Raw genomic sequence first — 11,639 nt, forward strand, 5'->3', positions numbered from 1 at the left:
AAGATCATCAGAACTAACACCAGAAAATTGCTCTCGCATAACAAGATTCAGTAAAGCAGGTTTAATTTCAAAGAATTCTGCTGTAGTAGCAGGTGGAGCAATCGGTGTGCATAAGAAATCATTATTATTTGTGGTTGTGAAGTCACACAACTTAGTATTTTCAGCGTTGGCCATTTTAGCAACAGTAAATAAAGCAAACTAGATAAAGTAAATGCAAGTAAACTAATTTTTTTGTGTTTTTGATATAGCAAACAAGATAGCAAGTAAAGTAAAACTAGCAACTAATTTTTTTGTATTTTGATTTAGTGCAGCAAATAAAGTAGTAAATAAAACTAAGCAAGACAAAAACAAAGTAAAGAGATTGAGAAGTGGAGACTTCCCTTGCAGCGTGTCTTGATCTCCCCGGCAACGGCGCCAGAAAATATGCTTGATGGCGTGTAACTCACACGTTCGTTGGGAACCCCAAGAGGAAGGTATGATGCGCACAGCAGCAAGTTTTCCCTCAGAAAGAAACCAAGGTTTATCGAACCAGGAGGAGCCAAGAAGCACGTTGAAGGTTGATGGCGGCGGGATGTAGTGCGGCGCAACACCAGGGATTCCGGCGCCAACGTGGAACCTGCACAACACAACCAAAGTACTTTGCCCCAACGAAAGAGTGAGGTTGTCAATCTCACCGGCTTGCTGTAACAAAGGATTAACCGTATTGTGTGGAAGATGATTGTTTGCAGAAAACAGTAGAACAAGTATTGCAGTAGATTGTATTTCAGTAAAGAGAATTGGACCGGGGTCCACAGTTCACTAGAGGTGTCTCTCCCATAAGACAAACAACATGTTGGGTGAACAAATTACAGTTGGGCAATTGACAAATAAAGAGGGCATGACCATGCACATACATATCATGATGAGTATAGTGAGATTTAATTGGGCATTACGACAGAGTACATAGACCGCCATCCAACTGCATCTATGCCTAAAAAGTCCACCTTCGGGTTATCATCCGAACCCCTCCGGTATTAAGTTGCAAAGCAACGAGACAATTGCATTAAGTATGGTGCGTAATGTAATCAACAACTACATCCTTAGACATAGCATCAATGTTTTATCCCTAGTGGCAACAGCACAACACAACCTTAGAACTTTCTCACATCGTCCCGGTGTCAATGCGGCATGAACCCACTATCGAGCATAAGTACTCCCTCTTGGAGTTACAAGCATCTACTTGGCCAGGAGCATCTACTAGTAACGGAAAGCATGCAAGATCATAAACAACACGTAGATATAACTTTGATAATCAACATAACAAGTATTCTCTATTCATCGGATCCCAACAAACGCAACATATAGAATTACGGATAGATGATCTTGATCATGTTAGGCAGCTCACAAGATCCGACAATGATAGCACAATGGGGAGAAGACAACCATCTAGCTACTGCTATGGACCCATAGTCCAGGGGTAGACTACTCACACATCACACCGGAGGCGACCATGGCGGCGTAGAGTCCTCCGAGAGATGATTCCCCTCTCCGGCAGGGTGCCGGAGGCGATCTCTGGATCCCCGAGATGGGATCGGCGTTGGCGGCGTCTGCGGAAGGTTTTCCGTATCGTGGCTCTCGGTGCGGGGGTTTCGTCACGGAGGCTTTAAGTAGGCGGAAGGGCAAGTCGGAGGCGGCACAGGGGCCCAGGACCACGGGCCGGCGCGGCCAGGGGGTGGGCCGCGCCGCCTAGGGTTTGGGCACCACTGTGGCCCCACTTCGTATCGTCTTCGGACTTCGGAAGCTTCGTGGAAATATAGGCCCCTGGGCGTTGATTTCGTCCAAGTCCGAGCATCTTTCCTTACTAGGATTTCTGAAACCAAAAACAGCAGTAAAACAAAGAATCGGCACTTCGGCATCTTGTTAATAGGTTAGTTCCAAAATGCACGAATATGACATAAAGTGTGCATAAAACATGTAGATAACATCAATAATGTGGCATGGAACATAAGAAATTATCGATACGTCGAGACGTATCAGCATCCCCAAGCTTAGTTCTGCTCGTCAGGCGGTAAAACGATAACACAGATAATTTCTGGAGTGACATGCCATCATAATCTTGATCATACTATTTGTAAAGCATATGTAGTGAATGCAGCGATCAAAATAATGTATATGACATGAGTAAACAAGTGAATCATAAAGCAAAGACTTTTCATGAATAGCACTTCAAGACAAGCATCAATTAAGTCTTGCATAAGAGTTAACTCATAAAGCAATAATTCAAAGTAAAAGCATTGAAGCAACACAAAAGAAGATTAAGTTTCAGCGGTTGCTTTCAACTTGTAACATGTATATCTCATGGATATTGTCAACATAGAGTAATATAATAAGTGCAATAAGCAAGTATGTAGGAATCAATGCACAGTTCACACAAGTGTTTGCTTCTTGAGGTGGAGAGAAATAGGTGAACTGACTCAACATTGAAAGTAAAAGAATGGTCCTCCATAGAGGAAAAGCATCGATTGCTATATTTGTGCTAGAGCTTTGATTTTGAAAACATGAAACAATTTTGTCAACGGTAGTAATAAAGCATATGCATCATGTAAATTATATCTTATAAGTTGCAAGCCTCATGCATAGTGTACTAATAGTGCCCGCACCTTGTCCTAATTAGCTTGGACTACCGGATCATCACAATGCACTATTTTAACCAAGTGTCACAAAGGGGTACCTCTATGCCGCTTTGTACAAAGGTCTAAGGAGAAAGCTCGCATTGGATTTCTCGCTATTGATTATTCTTCAACTTAGACATCCATACCGGGACAACATAGACAACAGATAATGGACTCCACTTTTATGCATAAGCATGTAACAACAATTAATAATTTTCTCATTTGAGATTTGAGGATATATGTCCAAAACTGAAACTTCCACCATGGATCATGGCTTTAGTTAGCGGCCCAATGTTCTTCTCTAACAATATGCATGCTTAACCATAGGGTGGTAGATCTCTCTTACTTCAGACAAGACGGACATGCATAGTAACTCACATGAAATTCAACAATGAATAGTTGATGGCGTCCCCAGTGAACATGGTTATCGCACAACAAGCAACTTAATAAGAGATAAAGTGCATAATTACATATTCAATACCACAATAGTTTTTAAGCTATTTGTCCCATGAGCTATATATTGCAAAGGTGAATGATGGAATTTTAAAGGTAGCACTCAAGCAATTTACTTTGGAATGGCGGAAAATACCATGTAGTAGGTAGGTATGGTGGACACAAATGGCATAGTGGTTGGCTCAAGTATTTTGGATGCATGAGAAGTATTCCCTCTCGATACAAGGTTTAGGCTAGCAAGGCTTATTTGAAACAAACACAAGGATGAACCGGTGCAGCAAAACTCACATAAAAGACATATTGAAAATATTATAAGACTCTACACCGTCTTCCTTGTTGTTCAAACTCAATACTAGAAATTATCTAGACCTTAGAGAAACCAAATATGCAAACCAAATTTTAGCATGCTCTATGTATTTCTTCATTAATGGGTGCAAAGCATATGATGCAAGAGCTTAATCATGAGCACAACAATTGCCAAGTATCACATTACCCAAGACATTTATAGCAATTACTACATGTATCATTTTCCAATTCCAACCATATAACAATTTAACGAAGGAGAAACTTCGCCATGAATACTATGAGTAGAAACCAAGGACATACTTGTCCATATGCTACAGCGGGGCGTGTCTCTCTCCCATAAAGTGAATGCTAGGATCCATTTTATTCAAACAAAACAAAAAACAAAAACAAACCGACGCTCCAAGAAAAAGCACATAAGATGTGATGGAATAAAAATATAGTTTCAGGGGAGGAACCTGATAATGTTGTCGATGAAGAAGGGGATGCCTTGGGCATCCCCAAGCTTAGACGCTTGAGTCTTCTTAGAATATGCAGGGGTGAACCACCGGGGCATCCCCAAGCTTAGATCTTTCACTCTCCTTGATCATGTTGCATCATACTCCTCTCTTGATCCTTGAAAACTCCCTCCACACCAAACTCGAAACAACTCATTAGAGGGTTAGTGCACAATATAAATTGACATATTCAGAGGTGACACAATCATTCTTAACACTTCTGGACATTGCATAATGCTACTGGACATTAGTGGATCAAAGAAATTCATCCAACATAGCAAAAGAGGCAATGCGAAATAAAAGGCAGAATCTGTCAAAACAGAACAGTTCGTATTGACGAATTTTAAAATGGCACCAGACTTGCTCAAATGAAAATGCTCAAATTGAATGAAAGTTGCATACATATCTGAGGATCATGCACGTAAATTGGCTTAATTTTCTGAGCTACCTACAGGGAGGAAGACCCAGATTCGTGACAGCAAAGAAATCTGGAACTGCGCAGTAATCCAAATCTAGTACTTACTTTACTATCAAAGACTTTACTTGGCACAACAAAACACAAAACTAAGATAAGGAGAGGTTGCTACAGTAGTAAACAACTTCCAAGACACAAAATAAAAACAAAGTACTGTAGGTAAAAAAAACATGGGTTGTCTCCCATAAGCGCTTTTCTTTAACGCCTTTCAGCTAGGCGCAGAAAGTGTGTATCAAGTATTATCAAGAGACGAAGTGTCAACATCATAATTTGTTCTCATAATAGAATCAAAAGGTACCTTCATTCTCTTTCTAGGGAAGTGTTCCATACCTTTCTTGAGAGGAAATTGATATTTTATATTACCTTCCTTCATATCAATAATAGCACCAACAGTTCGAAGAAAAGGTCTTCCCAATATAATGGGACAAGATGCATTGCATTCAATATCCAAGACAACAAAATCAACGGGGACAAGGTTATTGTTAACGGTAATGCAAACATTATCAACTTTCCCCAAAGGTTTCTTTGTAGAATGATCAGCAAGATTAACATCCAAATAACAATTTTTCAGCGGTGGCAAGTCAAGCATATCATAAATTTTCTTAGGCATAACAGAAATACTTGCACCAAGATCACATAAAGCATTACAATCAAAATCTTTAACCTTCATCTTAATGATGGGCTCCCAACCATCCTCTAGCTTTTTAGGAATAGAGGCTTTGCGCTCTAGTTTCTCTTCTCTAGCTTTTATGAGAGCATTTGTAATATGATGTGTAAAAGCCAAATTTATAGCACTAGCATTAGGACTTTTAGCAAGTTTTTGCAAGAACTTTATAACTTCAGAGATGTGGCAATCATCAAAATTCAAACCATTATAATCTAAAGCAATGGGATCATCATCCCCAATGTTGGAAAAAATTTCAGCAGCTTTATCACAGGCAGTTTCAGCAGTTTTAGCAGTTTCAGGCAGTTTCTCGCGCTTTGCATTAGAAGTGGAAACATTGCTAACACCAATTCTTTTATTAGTATTAGTAGGAGGTGCAGCAACATGTGTAGCATTAGCATTACTAGTGGTGGTAATAGTCCAAACTTTAGCTATATTCTTCTCTTTAGCTAGTTTTTCATTTTCTTCTCTATCCCACCTAGCACGCAGTTCAGCCATTAATCTTATATTCTCATTAATTCTAACTTAGATGGCATTTGCTATAGTAGTAATTTTATCATCTAAATCCTCAGGTTTAGCAGCCATTTTATTAATTAAAGAAGATTGTGATGCAGACATGTATGAGATTCGGGTTTCAGCATTAGCAAGTTTAGTTTGCAACCCCGAGATCTCCCTATTCAGATTTTCAAGTTGATTCCCTATATTCTTCAACAAGGTAGATTGCTCATTCATAGTTTTAGTAAACAATTTATTTTGCTCATATTGTGATTGCATAAAGCTCTTGGTGGATCTTTCAATTTCTAGCATCTTTTCTTCATTAGGTGAAGCATATCTACCATAAGAATTACCATTAGCAGGGTATGGCCTAGAATCATTGTGATTGTTATTTTTAATGAAATTCACATCAACATATTCTTTTTGAGCAACTAATGACGCTAACGGAACATTATTAGAATTAACATTAGGCCTACCATTCACAAGCATAGACATAATAGCATCAATCTTATCACTCAAGGAAGAGGTTTCTTCGTAATTTACCTTCTTACCTTGTGGAGCTCTTTCCGTGTGCCATTCAGAGTAGTTGATCATCATATTATCAAGAAGCTTTGTTGCTTCACCAAGAGTGATGGACATAAAGGTACCTCCAGCAGCTGAATCCAATAAATTCCGTGAAGAAAAATTTAGTCCTGCATAGAAGGTTTGGATGATCATCCAAGTAGTCAGTCCATGGGTTGGGCAATTTTTAACCAGAGATTTCATTCTTTCCCAAGCTTGAGCAACATGTTCAGTATCTAATTGTTTAAAATTCATTATGCTACTCCTCAAAGATATAATTTTAGCAGGGGGATAATATCTACCAATAAAAGCATCCTTGCATTTAGTCCATGAATCAATACTATTCTTAGGCAGAGATAGCAACCAATCTTTAGCTCTCCCTCTTAATGAGAAAGGGAACAATTTTAGTTTAATAATATCACCATCTACATCTTTATATTTTTGCATTTCACATAGTTCAACAAAATTATTAAGATGGGCAGCAGCATCATCAGAACTAACACCAGAAAATTGCTCTCGCATAACAAGATTCAGTAAAGCAGGTTTAATTTCAAAGAATTCTGCTGTAGTAGCAGGTGGAGCAATCGGTGTGCATAAGAAATCATTATTATTTGTGGTTGTGAAGTCACACAACTTAGTATTTTCAGCGTTGGCCATTTTAGCAACAGTAAATAAAGCAAACTAGATAAAGTAAATGCAAGTAAACTAATTTTTTTGTGTTTTTGATATAGCAAACAAGATAGCAAGTAAAGTAAAACTAGCAACTAATTTTTTTGTATTTTGATTTAGTGCAGCAAATAAAGTAGTAAATAAAACTAAGCAAGACAAAAACAAAGTAAAGAGATTGAGAAGTGGAGACTCCCCTTGCAGCGTGTCTTGATCTCCCCGGCAACGGCGCCAGAAAATATGCTTGATGGCGTGTAACTCACACGTTCGTTGGGAACCCCAAGAGGAAGGTATGATGCGCACAGCAGCAAGTTTTCCCTCAGAAAGAAACCAAGGTTTATCGAACCAGGAGGAGCCAAGAAGCACGTTGAAGGTTGATGGCGGCGGGATGTAGTGCGGCGCAACACCAGGGATTCCGGCGCCAACGTGGAACCTGCACAACACAACCAAAGTACTTTGCCCCAACGAAAGAGTGAGGTTGTCAATCTCACCGGCTTGCTGTAACAAAGGATTAACCGTATTGTGTGGAAGATGATTGTTTGCAGAAAACAGTAGAACAAGTATTGCAGTAGATTGTATTTCAGTAAAGAGAATTGGACCGGGGTCCACAGTTCACTAGAGGTGTCTCTCCCATAAGACAAACAACATGTTGGGTGAACAAATTACAGTTGGGCAATTGACAAATAAAGAGGGCATGACCATGCACATACATATCATGATGAGTATAGTGAGATTTAATTGGGCATTACGACAGAGTACATAGACCGCCATCCAACTGCATCTATGCCTAAAAAGTCCACCTTCAGGTTATCATCCGAACCCCCTCCAGTATTAAGTTGCAAAGCAACAGACAATTGCATTAAGTATGGTGCGTAATGTAATCAACAACTACATCCTTAGACATAGCATCAATGTTTTATCCCTAGTGGCAACAGCACAACACAACCTTAGAACTTTCTGTCCTTTGTCCTGTGTGTCAATGCAGGCATGAACCCACTATCGAGCATAAGTACTCCCTCTTGGAGTTACAAGCATCTACTTGGCCAGAGCATCTACTAGTAACGGAAAGCATGCAAGATCATAAACAACACGTAGATATAACTTTGATAATCAACATAACAAGTATTCTCTATTCATCGGATCCCAACAAACGCAACATATAGAATTACAGATAGATGATCTTGATCATGTTAGGCAGCTCACAAGATCCGACAATGATAGCACAATGGGGAGAAGACAACCATCTAGCTACTGCTATGGACCCATAGTCCAGGGGTAGACTACTCACACATCACACCGGAGGCGACCATGGCGGCGTAGAGTCCTCCGGGAGATGATTCCCCTCTCCGGCAGGGTGCCGGAGGCGATCTCCTGGATCCCCCGAGATGGGATCGGCGTTGGCGGCGTCTCTGGAAGGTTTTCCGTATCGAGAGATATCATAAAATAGATGGAGACACCAACCGGGACTAAAGGGATTGCGGCAGGTCCCATCGGTGCGAGGCTTTTTAGTCTCGGTTGGTGTCCAAACTGGTACTAAAGGTCCCGGTTGGAGACATCCTTTTTTAGTTTTGTAAAATACAAAAGAAAATGATAGTAAATTAAAAATTAAAAATCCTTTTAGATGTAGGTAGGTTAGGTGATCTAGTTTCATGAAAAATAACAAACATGAAGTTTGACTTATTTTGCAAAAAAAACTATATTTTTTTGGTAAAATGGCAATATATTTTGCATACAAAATCGAAAGAAATGTTTAATATATGAAAATTTATCTACAAAAAAAAGTTACATCCGATTTCACCGAGCTATGCCCTGTTAGCCAAAAACTCCCAAAGGGAAATATGAAAAAAAAAATCAGATTCTAGGTTTTGCAAAAAAAATTATTTATTTATTTATTCAGAATTATTATTACATCATTTTTCTTTTGTTTTTTCAAGGAACTATTTGAAATTCAGACAATATAGAAGTGTGATTCGATATGATATTAATATCAATAACGTGCGCGCAAAGCACTTGAAAGCGGGATGGAAGGAATTCAGAAGTTAAGTGTGCTAGTGCTGTAGCAATTTGAGGATGGGTGACCGATCGGAAAGTTTGACCACGAGTAGATAATTTAACTACAGATTAAGTGTAGTTAGAGACTAAACTAGTTAAATAACTGAAATACTATAAATTCTGAAAAACATTGAAAAAAAGAGAAAGTGGAAAAAATTGAAAAAAATTGAATAAAAAATAGACATCATGACCTTTAATCCCGTTTGGTGTTACAAACCGGGACTAAAGTTCCTCCGCACCGGCGCACGTCCACAGCCCACGTGAAGAGCCTTTAATCCAGATTTGTAATGGGACAAGGACTAAATAAGGGAACTTTAGTCCTAATTTCGTAGTTTCGTTTGTAAAACCGAGACTAAAATCCCTTACCAACCGAAACTAAAATCTCATCTTCTACTAGTCATAGTATCTATTTTATGATATCTCTCGACCAACGATGGCATTAGCACGTCAGGTGGCTAATACACTTTGGGCGTGTACTATAAGAGCAAGTACAATAAGTCCTAGTTAGCTGGCTATAAGCATTAAAATAATATATTGTTGCCTAGTTGGAGGAGAGAGAGGAGGAGAGAGAAGAGGAGTGGGTTCTTATGCAAGAGCCAGCTCTAGCACGTGCTCCTAGGAACTATGTGAGAGTGAATGGTGGGCCATGCCCTAATAAAGTAGTACAATTTTATAGCTCACTATTGTACATGTTGGCTCTAAGATTACTATAGATGACATGGCACTTGGCTTATAGCCAACAGTTGGCTCTACTATTAAACTTGCTCTAACCAAAGGATATGGAGTTCTGAGTGAATGCTAATAATGTATTGGGTACATATATTTCATGAGACTTACAATAACATAGCAGGCTTATTTCCTAGTAGATGATCATCTCGTCGAATCAGTTCCACGTTACGGGACTGCTCCCTCGCGTGACCTGAGGGCGAGGCTCATGTGATCCAGGTCCCAGCCGTCGCCCCCACCGCCTCTACCTTCGTTCCTCGCCGCCATCGGAGGAAGTCACCGCACGAAGCCTGCACGGCTGACGGCAGGGGACCTTCATCTCATGGCGCAGAGGGTCCTCAAGGGAGGCACAACGCCTGGTTTGAGGGAATCGGCGCGGCTAAGCCCCTCATTTCCGCGTGGTGCAAGTGGTGGTGGAAGTGTCCGCTGAGATTTCTGGTCTCTTGTTGGAGCCGGTGGGCGACAGTGTGGGGGCATCGTTTTTTCCTAATAAAGGCAACAGTCCTAGGATTTCTCTCGTGCCAAGACGAAGATCTAATGGATGCTTGTCCTCCTTGAGTTGGCCAGAGTATCGAGTTCTGAAAGGCTCACCGATGAACTACCTTGGGAACCTCATGCCCGAATATTGCTGTATCGGATGGAATTCGGTTGAGTGTGCACCCGTGTTTTTTCCGGTTGTTTGGTTCCAGGAGGGAGCAACGTGAAGCTCTGCTATCTGTTGCCATCATGGCACATGTCTTTTCGTTCCACGGTGAAGTTAGAGACGAAGAATGGTATTTAAGACGAGATCTGAGAATTATTCTGTGCAATGATGAGAATTGTTTGGTGATTCGGGCGGCATGCAAGTGGGGGTGACAAACTGACAATACAGGAGAAGCAAAGTCTTACCATTCATGGTGAAAATTTAAGGTATGACCTTAATTAGTTGTGTGTGTGTGGTAATGACCTTGTTGAAGACATTGTCGTAAGAGTGGGGACTTTCTTAGGGTGTAAACCTAATACCTATGATTGTGTGATGAAGACGCGTGTGCACTATTTTCTTCTTAGAGGTGTCGCTTTTTGAGAACTTGGACTCCATGAGTTGTCTTGGTGGTCTTTGTGATGCTGCTACAAGGACTGAAACACTATAGCGAGACGCGCCTTCTTCTTTTTTTGTTTGTGTGGATCCGTATTTGCATTAGGGTATTTGCGTCATTGAACCGACTTGATGTAATTCGTATTTTTACAATATTAATATATTCCCTTTATCAAAAGAAGATGATCATGAGGTCATGTTTCATAACATGTACTCCCTAATTTGGTTATTTATACATGTCATGGTGTATGTTTTTCCTAGTATTACATGAATTCCATGGTGACCATATGATCCCATAGGTTGTTTTCTAGCATCATCCGTGTGTTCTAGTTTATGCTTTGGTTGATTCCTTGTATTTGTGTGGTGCTCAAGTGCGACACCAGCTTCTAGACAGATCATATACTCTATTGTTGATGTATCAGTAATGAAATATGGTTGCCGGATATCTAGTGATCATCAGCTCAAGCGATATGATTATCAACTCTATTTTCCTACCTATTTTATGTTTTCTCTCTATCTCTCCTGCTAAATCTGATAAGCACAAATTGTTGCACTAGCCTAGCCACTCTTTCTCCTCCTGCTTTTAGGCCTCCATGATGATCTTCTGAAGCTTGTCCTTTAAGATTTTCAATAAAACCTGCTTCTTCTGGTTTACCTGCTCTTTGTAGCTACTTAAGTTGGTTGCCTATTTGTTCTTAGTATTCCCGATGTTCTATGAACAATGAATATGGTGTTGGTGATGTGCTACTGTGGCTGGCTGATGTATATATGTTGTTGGTTATTTGTTGTGGTATCACACAATCTGATGACTCATCTATTCTCCACTACCTCCATTTCAGTAAAAAAGACATATGAATCTAGATAAAAATGAACATTCTCTAAATTCAACTAAGTTTAGCGACAAAATATGAACATTTACAGTACCTAATCTATACCAATAGATCCACCATATGTTTTATTTTCTTAGTGTAATTACCAACTATTATAAATATTGTCATTTTTATGTATATCTTCAGTATGT

Source organism: Lolium perenne, chromosome 6, assembly GCF_019359855.2.
Source record: "Lolium perenne isolate Kyuss_39 chromosome 6, Kyuss_2.0, whole genome shotgun sequence".
In the NCBI taxonomy this organism is placed as follows: Eukaryota; Viridiplantae; Streptophyta; class Magnoliopsida; order Poales; family Poaceae; genus Lolium; species Lolium perenne.